Source organism: Chelonoidis abingdonii, chromosome 1 (assembly GCF_003597395.2).
Source record: "Chelonoidis abingdonii isolate Lonesome George chromosome 1, CheloAbing_2.0, whole genome shotgun sequence".
NCBI classification, from domain to species: Eukaryota; Metazoa; Chordata; order Testudines; family Testudinidae; genus Chelonoidis; species Chelonoidis abingdonii.
Window position 1 is genome coordinate 121,434,136 of NC_133769.1, and position 12,078 is coordinate 121,446,213.

The following is a 12,078-nucleotide window of genomic DNA, read 5'->3' on the forward strand; positions in this document are numbered from 1 at the left end:
GGGCTTTCTTTCAAACCTCATAAAGATGCCACCCTCTCACCAAATACATGCATGCACATTTTATTTCTCTACATACCCCTTCTATAAAAGGCCCTCTTGGACCTTTTACTGAGTCTTGGTTGTATTTGTCTGTCTACAATGCCACTTTCTAATTCTGTTTATTTTTACAACTGCTTTATGTATCTGAAAAGTAATCTATATATCAGGCAATTTTAAAATGAAACTTTTTGTAAGCAGTGTTGGCATCAAAAGCAGGTGCTAATATGTTGAAACTAAAACAAGTACAGCGCTGTTAACAGGGTGACAGAAAACTACTAATTAGTAAATGAACCAGAACACAAAAAAATGGTATTATTTGTATTACAGTAGTGTCTAAAGGCCCCAGCCAAAATTATGGCACCATTTTGTTAGATACATAGCAAGAGTTAGTCCCTATACGAACAGATACAAACTTAAAGCTGCATCTCTAATTAAATTGGTCACAAAATATATTGTTTCAAAGGTATGTCACATTTTCATTGTCAAAGAGCTCTGGTGTTTTCTTTTTTGTTACACAGTAGCATAACTGGAACTGTTTCATTAGAACTATGCTTGCTATTAAGCAAAATAAAGCTGATTTATCTGAAAATTAATCTTTGTTTTTTGCCTAGATGGTAAACCTATGCTACGCCAGGGTGACACGGGTGACTGGATTGGAACATTTCTAGGTCATAAAGGTGCTGTCTGGGGTGCCACTCTGAACAGGGATGCCACTAAAGCAGCTACAGCAGCTGCAGATTTTACAGCGTAAGTAATGATTAATACTGAAATTTCACTGTGGTGTGGTTTCATCTTGTGATACCATATTTTTCTGAATTGAGGTGTTAAAGCAATTATGGTTTTAGGAGACTTAAGATGGCAGAGGAGTCCCATCCATGCTCAACAGGTTTTACCACATATATGACAGGTGGTTGCTTGGAGAGAGCACAACTGCTGACTGGGGTACTGTACGCTTTCCTTCCTTCTCCACTGTTCCTCAGCCTCTTGAAGAAAATCACTTTGCTCAAAACAGGCTGAGGCTTGATGTATGATGCAACACCATTGCAGTCTAGTGCCAGCCAACTCTTCTCAATTCATGGGGTCAGTGACTCTCAAGATATGCTTTCAGGGTGTCATTGTAACATTTCCTCTGTCCCTCCACAAATTCTGTACCGTGACTTAAGTTGAGAAAAGAGGACTTGCTTCAGAAGACAAGTATCAGCCATCTGCACACAATGACCAGCCCAGTGAAGTTGCTTTTTCATAATCTTCGACTCAACACTGGTGGTGGTAGCTGCAGAGAGAACGCTGGCATTTGGTGCAATGATCTTCCCATCTGATACGGAGAATCTTCCTAACGCAGTGCTGGTGGTATCACTCCAAATGGCTTTGGTATGTCATCCATGTCTCATACACGTAAAGAAGAGTAGGGATGACTACTGTTTTGTAGACCAGGATCTTAGTTTTCATCTGCAGATCTCTGCCAATAAAGACATGATGAAGCAACTTTTCAAAGGATGCTCTGGCACAACATGTCCTGTGTTCAAACTCCACATTGAAATTGGCTGTCTGGAAGAGATGGCTACCAAGATAAGGGAAGTAGTCACCGCCGACGACAATTTGTCAGAGAAGGGGGCAACTTGTTGTGGGGCAGGCTGGTGGAGGACCACCCTTGTAGTGCATCTGCTTAATGTGGGGGGAAGAAGTCACCAGTGGCGTGAGTAGAGAAGACCTGGAGTGGATTGCAAGTCAGCATTGTGTGCGTGAGAGAAAACACTGATCATCAGCATAACTGAAGAGTGCATGTAATAAACAGTCCTTCTGATTTACGTTTTAGAATTGAAGACTGCTGGCAAGGAAGAGCTGGCCTTATAATCCATGTGATCGCAGTATCCGTTCCAGCAGAAAGACAGTACAAGAAGGAAAAAAGATTAATGCAAGATAGCTGGAAAAAGATTTAGGGCAGTAACAGCCCAGCTAACAACCAGTACAATGATGACTGGGTCACGTTATCAGCGCCAGATAAGAAGATGGTGGGTCAATGGGGGGACCATGGTGAAGTAGCCTGAGAATGCAAATGAACTGTCATGGACAAGCTGAACCTAGTATCGAACACCTTGCATAATGCTCACATGATGGAATGCATGAGGCCTAGTAGCTTAGGTCAGTAAATGCCATAATAATGGCTGCGGTAATTCGTAGTCTACTTTTCTGGACCGTTGTGCACAAAAATCATGTGGTGGTGCCTGAGACAGTCCTGAAACCACAGGATTCAAAGCCATCTTCAGACAAGAGGGGAGAAATGGGTCAAAAAGTAAGCAGCAGGGTCTTCCGGCAAAGGATACGAGTGCAATGCCTTAGTAATTCTTGTCACAGTTGATGTCCCCTTCCTTAAAATGGTCATAATAATTAGCATCTTAGTAGGGAATGTGTCGTCATTAACTCAATATTCTAACAGAGAAGTTGATGAAGTTTTACATGAGTGCTATCCGCCAATTTGAAGACCTTCATCAGGGACACTGTCTGGGGCATGGCCTTGTTGTGCTAGTCTGAGTAACGGCACCCAGACTTCCTCAGAAGATGGGGGGGAAGGTCTGCACAGCGGTATCTGTTACTAGATGCTAAATGACATTGATGGTGAAGCTGAGACTTCAGATTTGCGTTCAATAGTTTTAAAGTGCTCCTTCCAACATTGCTTATGGCTCCATTGTCCTTAAGAAAGGTGGAGCTGTCCTGAGATTTGCTTGAAAAAGCTTCATATCAGGTGATGATAACACGAACTCCGGATTCTCCTGGATTTGCCTGTTGCCACTGAGTTCTTTGATGTCTCGCGCAGCATCCTTTGAACCACAGCTTTAAGCCTATATTAAGTGTCTCTCTCATTTTTGCAGTTCATTTTGCCAAAAGTGTAATGGCATTCTCTACACTTTTCTTCTGATGATAAGTGCTAAATTCCTGATTTCATAAACTAATTTAATGGGGTGAGTGAAGTACAGTCTCTTGAGCCCTTGTGAATAATGGTCTTGAACACCTCAGTGTTGTTGGATATCAATTGAGTCGTTGGGCAGATATGAGAGGTTCTCAGAGGCTTGCTGAAGGGTCTTACAACTAGTGTGGTTTTGAAGTTGCCACAGTGCCAAATCTCTTCTGCATCTTTTGTTGTTTACGGCGTGTGGTGAAGCCGCAATGTTCATAATGTGATGCTGTCTGGCAGTCATCCATACCTCTCATGGCTCGTTTAATATGGACACCTCAGTGTGATCATATGCCCTGATGATACGTGGTAAAAAAAAAGATTCCAGTGCCTGAAATGTGGGTGTTTTACAAGTGGTTCTGATATTTGTGCCTATATCTAAAGATGGTATTGTGATAAGCAAATCATGCTTCACAACATTTTAGCTGAGAAGGATGCCATAGAGTAGACTTGCCCCACCTCACTTCTTTCCCAAATGGTTGTTTCCAGATTTAGGGATGTGCCCACAACTCGCATTAAGTCATCCCTAGGATGAGCTTGTTGTTTCTTTGCTGTGTCAGTCGGACTACATCCAGAGCACAATAGAACCTGTCCTTGTTGTTTTCATCTCAAGTGTGAGAGCGTATGCACTGATGACCGTGGCATACTGGTTGTTACTAAGCTTAAAGGAAGAGTCTTCAGACATTCGTAATACCCATGAGATTTAAAAAAAAAAAAACGCTGATGAATTCTTGTTTTTGGTCGAAAAACTAACCTCTATGAATATGTGCCTCTTCAGATGACTTTCGTTTCAAAAAGAAGATGTTGCCAATTGCCATCTTCTTCAGTAAGCCTCTGTCAAGGTTTTTTTCCGCCCTTTGAACTTGAGTACAGAAAATGGGACTGCATTAACATTCTAAGCTTAATTACTCGCTTAGGTTTGGTACGCTGCCACAGCCAGACATTTTAGTGTCTGGCACACTTTCTATCCCCCAAAACCTTCCGTGGGGAGACCCAGACCCAAACCCTTGGGCTCTTAAAACAAGAGAAATTAACCATCCTCCTCCTTTTCCCCCTAGACTTTCCCCTCCCTGGTGCCTTGAGAGCTTCACACAATCCAAACAATCTGGATCTTTAAAACAAGAGAATGACTCAACCACCCCTCTTTCCTCCCACCATCCCTGATGAGTTGCAGACTCATCCCTTGGATTTTAAAACAGGAAAATCAATCAGTTTCTTACAAAGAAGCTTTTATAAGAGAGAAAAAAAGTAAAAGTTATCTCTCTGAAAATCAGGGATGGAAAATGCTTTACAGGGTACTCATGCGTTATAGAGGATCTAGAGGACCTTCCCCTGCCCCAGCCTTAGTTCAATTACAGCAAACAGAGATAAAATCCTTTCCAGCAAAAAGACACATTATACAAGTAAAGAAACAAACATAAAGGACTATACTGCCTGCCTGGCATTAGTATACAATTTGAAACATGAAAGACTGATTCAAAAGATTGGCCTGGAGGTGTAGTATCTGGTCCTCTTAGCCCAAGAGCGAACACAAACAAACACAAAAAAAAAGCACAAACAAAGACTTCCCTCCACCAAGATTTGAAAGTATCTTGTCCCCCTATTGGTCCTCTGGTCAGGTGTCAGCCAGGTTCACTGAGTTTCTTAACCCTTTACAGGTAAAAGAGACAATAACCCGTAACCATCTGTTTATGACACCTTCATTTTCCAGACGGCTCTCATTGTGGGCAGCAATTTCGATGTCATATCCTGCAAGTTCGCTAGCTGTCATGGCACTTCTTTCAGGACAGTCACTGCTCAGGAAATCCATGAGAGGGTGTGAACATTCCAAGGGTGAACTTCATTACTTTGCTTCTTCTGTTCTGACTGTAGGTAGAATAATCTAGCGTGGGGAGAGGGGTTGGGAGAGCCTATGTTTAGTGCACTTTTCCTAGTCCATTCCCCATTCATGGTAAGCAGAAGGAATCCTGAGAAGGACTGCTCAGTAATGGCCGCAGCTGTCAAATTGTGCTTCTGTCTCACAAGTCCAAGCGCAAGATTACCAACACATGGCTGCCACTTGCATGCAGATTAGTGACTAGGGACTCCCAGAGATCACTGCTTGTCCCTCTTCCCTCCCCCCCCCCCGCCACTACTCATCCATTGCCATGGGACTTTCTTAATGGGAGATGTTAACACCATTGGCAGAGGCCTATGTGTGAAATCTTTTAACGTGAGTCAGTGCACAAGTGGCAACCTCACAAAACTTGACAACAAGGAGCCCTGGAGCTGGTGGCAGGGAAGTTTGAGACAACCGGAGGTCTCAGTCTTGCTGCAGCCCTTACCCGCCTTCACAGCTGCTGAGAACTGACAGGTCCTCGAAAAATACCTGTTCTGCCCTCTTTGTCTGGAACCTCCCCTCAGAACTGTTCAGCAAGGGTGGCCCTACCAAGAGTACACAACTCCGGATGACGTAGTTCTGAGAGTCATTGGGACACACAAGCCTCTCCACCACAACAGGATAACGATCCAAGGAGAGGAATGGTAGTTAATACTGTCAAGTTGGATAACTGCCCTATTTTATGGATGAACAGCCAGATTAATAGCATATAGTGGCCTGCACAGACAATTCAGGTATCCTTCATAATTCTTAATTATGTTGCAATTATGTGGGATACCAGAGTTAATGATTTTGTTCTATCACTGCTAATTCCCTACTTTTAACACTCCGTTTTTCCTTTGCTCATGGGTCAGGTAGTAATCTATACAACTTTCCCACCAAGATTTTGCATAGAAGCATGTAACTCAAAGTACTTGCTGTTATGTGAATTGATGAATATTGGATATTCTTGAGCCTCAGTCTTACATCACCTTGATGTCACTGGGGATACTTGCAGTATGGAAAGTTAAGTATGTGTGCAAGTCTTTGTGAAAATGTGAATTCCACTCATGAGCACTTAGTCTATATAGATCTAAGTAGGAATACTGTACCAGTCTACCTCTAAAGCTACAAGTGCTGTTAATTCTGAACTGCTCCAGAGAGAAGAGAGGTAGGAGCAATGGGCTGGTAGTACAAAAGAATTAAGGAAATGGCTTTTTTTTTGCGGGGGGGAATATTCTCACAAACTAATAATTTCCAGTACTGGGTTTTAACTGTTTGAGAAACCCACCTTTATCCAGAATGGTGATCCCTAGTATGCAGTAATGATCAGAACATCATAGACCTTTTTATACATAATTACTGTGTTAGAAATAATGGTAGTTATCCGGGAAATGTCCCTGTAACCAGAACAGCCAGATTAGCTTGTAATAAAGTCGGTACTGGCTAATGAAACCACACTTGTACTTTCTTGTCTTTCAGCAAAGTATGGGATGCTGTTTCAGGGGATGAACTGATCACACTGGCTCACAAGCATATTGTCAAAAGTGTGGATTTTACTGAGGTATGAAAAATCTTCGTCTTATTTGTCAGAGAGTCAAACAGTTGGATGTAACTGTTGCCCTTGTTTTTATGTGCTTTATGCTTTGGCAGGGGGAGGTTCAGGTGAACCTTTCATTTCTATTGATTGAAATGATTGTAATAGGTGTTTTAGCGAATTACTAGAAAAGTGCTATTGTAATATTCATAGTAAAGTAACATTTTAGTTTTAATAAAAAAGCTGACTCGCCATGACTCTAACTATTTCAGGACAGCAATTACTGTTGACAGGTGGACAAGATAAATGTTTGCGTATTTATGACTTTGAGCAAGCCAGAAGCAGGTTAGTCCTTTTTTCTTATCCTGCACGCATCATTTTGTAGAGTTGCACATATTCAGTGACTTTCCTTGAAATACAACATCTATTTCATGAATTATACTTGAAGATCAAGATTGAAATTCTGTTCTTAATGGTTGTGGTGTTGATAGGGTATGAAGATCTAAATTACTGTTGTAGGATGTGCTGAGAATCAATAGCATCCTTCAGGTTGCATTGCCTCTTTATTATCTTTTCAACACTAGCTGATTTGAAGCTTTCTATTAAGGTGAGCTAAAGAATTTAAAAATGTGCAATCATTTAAACAGTTGATGTCCCCTCAGATGGAGTCGGTTCTGCACACAATCGGTACCTGCCTTTGTGTGTTTGCCGGCTCTCTGTGCCCGCATCTTGCATTTAGCTTCAGGGACATGTTAAACTTTGTTTAACAACAAGCTACGTTGTAACGTTTCCAAGTGTTTCTAGACTTAGGGGCTTGTCTAATCAATAAAGTTGTGCTGGTTAATTTAAAATGGATTTTTTTAAAACAGTTTAGTTAGGCCTTGTTCAAAATCATGTGTGGACACTCGTTTTTGGTTTTGAGTGGCTCATTTTCAAGTTTAGCTTTACACCTGTTACCTAATTTACTTGCTCTCTCAACTGAGACTCAAACTGAGACTCACCTGAAGTAAGAAGTTAGCATTAATTTAACTTCATTAGCTTTAAATTCAGACATAGAAGTTAAAATTAGTGGCAACTTTGTGTAGACAAGCTACTTAAGAAGCAGGTATCAACCTAGGGCCTGTTGGTAACTCACTACCTGCGATTACTTCAGGTAAAATAAGTACAACTCCTAGCAACTTGACAGCATATGTCATCCTTGATGCATGTTACTGTTTATTGACAACCATGGTAATTATTTTATTGAGTGACTTTTATAAACAAGGTGAAATGGTTTGGTTCATTGGATTTGAGGTCGGTTAAAGATTTTTTTATCATCCCTGTTATTTCATGTACTAAGATGTTTTGTTTTAATGCTTAAGAACCTCAGGTGGTCATGGACATTACCATTCGGGTATAAAAAGGCTTTATCGGAGCAGTGATGACAAACAGATCCTTCAGCTGATTGATAAAATGTCCGCGGTAAGAAATACTAACTTTCCATTTTTTATTATTATTTTTTAAAAATGCTGGTTCTTCACATCCATATAATTGTATTTGGGTACAGTTGTGGCTTTGCGTTTATAATACCAAAAACTGGTTATATTTGAACTCAGATATTCATATATTTGCCGTAACTTAAGTATATACATGTCAATAGTGCAGTGTTTTCGAAATTTGTGGTATTAGGATCTCTAATTAATTAATAACCCAGGTGAGGTGGTCTTAATATTGACCTTTCTTAATGTCCTTAACTATTGAAGGTATATAGCTGAGATAAGAATATTGCTTACTCGATGTGATCTTATCAAATATGTTTTTTGTCACTAAGCCCCAATATACCAGTTGATTAAAATTTATATTTAAGTTCACTTCCCTCTGCTTTTTTCATGGCAAAAACCCCAGAGAAGCGATGAATTCTTAACTGGGATGAGTCCTGTCACTGAGGCGTTGGGAAAGGAAACTCTTATTCTGGCCTGTGAAGAGATAGTGTCAAACAATAAACCTTGGCCTTTAGTACCATGTCCATCATAGTCAAGCTTGGAAAAAATGTTTACCAAGGCATTACACTAGTCAGAAGCTGATATAAAAGATGGGGAAAGTTCTGGCTGTCTGGAGGCAGTGCTCTGGGTGACAGCTCGTCCTCATTCCCATCTTGCCACACTAGTGAAAAAGGGGAGGGGCACTGGGATTCTTCAAGGTGTCCTAAACCCCAATCACTGTTCTTTGGCTCACGTCTGACTAGTAGGTGTCTGATAAACTTGAAGCCCCCACACGCCCCTCTGACTGGAAAAGGAAGAGCATTTCTTTTTTTTTTTTTTTTCCCCCCCTATAGCTAAGAACACTCCGGCAAGCTTGGGCGAATTTATACTACTGCTGCTGTGACCGCAGGTGTTTTTCACTCTCACTCATTCTCCTAGAACTTCGTCTGATGTGATGTTGAGTGCAGAGTAGTAGAGAGGTCTTGGAATGGGGTTGGGTCAACTCTGCCATTCAGTCCCTCCTCAGTCTCCTTTAATCTCCATCAGGACAACTGACGGGTTCACAGAAGTTTGAAATAATAGTAATTAACTGGAAATATCTGATTAGTTATCTCTGCGAAAGCTTAGCAGAGGCCCTAGAGCTGAACAGTTTACAGTCATGTATTAGGCATTGGTCCCCCAAATCCAGCTTCCTAGTGATAAACACTTTTATTGATGGTCGTGATCAAAAAAGTGTTTTTATTACAGGAAACTGATTGGCTCAGGGCCGTGGTGATTGTTGTCAAGCTTATCACCCTGGGTGATGACTTAAAACCACCAGACGCAGTTTAAACAGGTTGTAAGTATCACTTAAAGTGTTGCTTGTTAGCCAGAACCCTTGCTGCATCTGCTCAGAGGTAGCTGTATTTTAAGAAGCATGTTGTGGTAGTTCAGCATACCATTAACAACTAGAATGACTAGAACCAAAGCCTTGCATTGATGTGAATGAAAGTAATGTGGTTACTCAAGTATTTTTAAGTGGTTTTTTTTTTTTTTTCCAACAAGCCTTCTGGGACCGGAATACCATGACTGAAGTAAAAGCAATAATGTTTCACTTATGTCTGTGGAGCGCATGGAGTATGTTCCTGTGGGAGAGATACTGGTGATAACCTATGGGAGGACTATTGCTTTTCATAGTGCAGAGACGTACGTTTCAAACTTGAAATCTTCAGAAGTATAAAGAGGAGTAGAGGGCATATGGGAGGGGCGACAGGTGACACTGAGCCAGTAGGGTTGTGGGAAAAGGATTTTGATCTGCCACGCTAATGAAACTAAAATTTCCCCTTCTTCTTTCTGCCCTTGTTTTCCCCAAAATAAAGGGGCATAGACCCTCATCTTTAGTTTAACTATAAAAATCTAGCTGAAATAGTACTTGAACATCATTACCAGCTAACAGTTGTTTGCAGGTCTCTATCCAATTCTTATTGCACAAAGGGTGTATCACTAAACCACCTCAGTTTGTAGTGATGAGCATCTTTGTTCGGAATGGTGGTAGAGAGGCAAAGGTCTGACTGAGGTTGAAGACTGAACTACTCAGTCAGCCCTAGAATTAAACTTACTAGCACACACATCTAAACTAATGGGCATATAAATTTGCCACAGCTATACATGGGTATAGTACTTATAATAAATGCTCTTGTTGAGAATTATTATTTGTATTGGCTTCTCTATATAATACCTCAATCAGGATCAGGGCCCAATTGTGGACAAACTCCTCACAGAGCTTACAGTTTAAGAAGCCTTTTTGTTAAACTTTCCAACAAATTACTCATTAACTCACTGTTAAGACTCTTGTACTAGCAAATAAGTAACCAAGGTACCAATGTCCAAGAGTTTACTATACAAAATTAGACAAAACAATTTGTAGACAAGGAAAAAGAAGAGAATAAGGGAAGAACAAGGGCAGCAGACAAGAATATGATGACTTTGTTTGGCTATGCATGTATCATCAGGCAGCAAATATTTTTGCATGTATAACTTATTAAACCAAAATTAGTTTTATTGTGTATGATTTACTTAAAGTAAAAATCTGAAGTTGTAATGCAACACAAGTAGCCCATGCAAGAGAACTGTTACAGTGTGTACAATAAGTGAGACATTGGTCACAAAGCGTTAAGGTGTAATAGCTTGTCTTTAGTTTAGTGAAATGTGAATTTACCATCTTAAGATTTATACTGGAAATGGCATTTTTAAGAAAGCTATGATTTGTAGGAACAGCATCATATTTTCCTAGACTGACAGGCTTAAAGTGCTGTTTTTTAAAAACATGTATAGTATTAACACAACTTTTTCCCTAGTCTAGAGCAGATTAAATCGTTTGAAGCTCCTGCTACAGTCAACTCTGCATCCCTTCACCCTGAGAAAGAATTTCTTGTTGCAGGTGGTGAAGACTTTAAACTTTATAAATATGACTATAATACAGGAGAAGAGCTAGGTAAGTTTTCCAGTTTTCATGTGGTAAAGATTATAATTTGATTTCACAATATCTTGTGATAACTTGTACTCAGGTTAAATTTGGAAGTTTATGTAGCACTCTCATTATTTCAGAACACATTTGTTACATATTTAAAGGCATGCTGTTAACTTGAACTAGTCTAAAAAATATAGCCCACAGCCTCCTGCACCAACAAACCTAACACAACGTTTTCAGAGCAGCCTGGAATAAGCAGGTATCCACTCCAATAGGAATCCATGCGTCAGATTCAGTGTTGATGTAAATAGTTAGTGCTAAATTGAATATAGGGGTAAAAAATAGTTGTAGCATTCACTGGTTGCTTTAAAAAATAAATTACTTAAAGTATTTCGTTTTGCTTGTATGGACAATGGCATATGTTTTTTTCTTCCCACATTGCTTTATCTGTGTTTTTACGCCAAAAGATTTAGCAATATTCTTATTTTTGAAGCACACTAGAATTTCTTGCCAATTCAAGTCCCATTACTAGTTTTAGAATAATGGAATATAGTTGGGAGCATGGATGGAAGAGCCTGATGTGCACTCGTGATACCTGTGTCTTATTTTTGTTGCATGCTTGCTTTTATACAAGAAGGGAAATGGTTATTTCCCTGGAACAGACTTACAATTGGTTAACAACTGCAGTTTTTTTAATTCAGTCTAGCACATTTGTAGGCACCAAAATTCAAGTTCACTGGGTGCAACTGTAGCTGTGTACTCTTTGTTCTGTTGAGAAGATACATGGTGCAACTTTTGAGAAACTGCATGTATTAAAAAACAAAAAAAAACCCCTTCTTTCTTTCCTTCCTTCCCCTTTCTTCAGTAATTTCATTAGTTGTATATTATTTGTTGCCTTAAGAATTTGGAATTTAACACTAATGCCAAAAACTAATTTTCTTATAGAATCTTACAAAGGACACTTTTGGTACCCATTCAACTGTGTGAGATTTAGCCCAGATGGAGAGTTGTATTGCCTAGTCGCGCTCTGAGGATGAACCTGGAATCGTTCAAGCACTGTGGCAGACAGACAGTTAGGGGAAAACACTACGGTCTCTTGGGGAAATGTCGATAGTTCCTGGTAAAGACCTTTGTGTGCTATTTTTCGGTCAAAAACTCCACGTTGCATGAGAAACTTGTCACACATCTTTCGTGGCTGAATACCCACTTCTGCTCGTCTGATGAAGTGCGGTTATTCACCTTACGAAAACTTTATGCTTCCAATAACGTCTCTGTTATCAT

General features: G+C 40.1%; 1 pseudogene; it reads left to right on the plus strand.

The window, feature by feature from the left end:
* Positions 1–640: 640 nt before the first annotated feature.
* On the plus strand, positions 641–11,828 carry LOC116819075 (serine-threonine kinase receptor-associated protein-like; annotated as a pseudogene).
* The last annotated feature ends 250 nt before the right edge of the window (positions 11,829–12,078 follow it).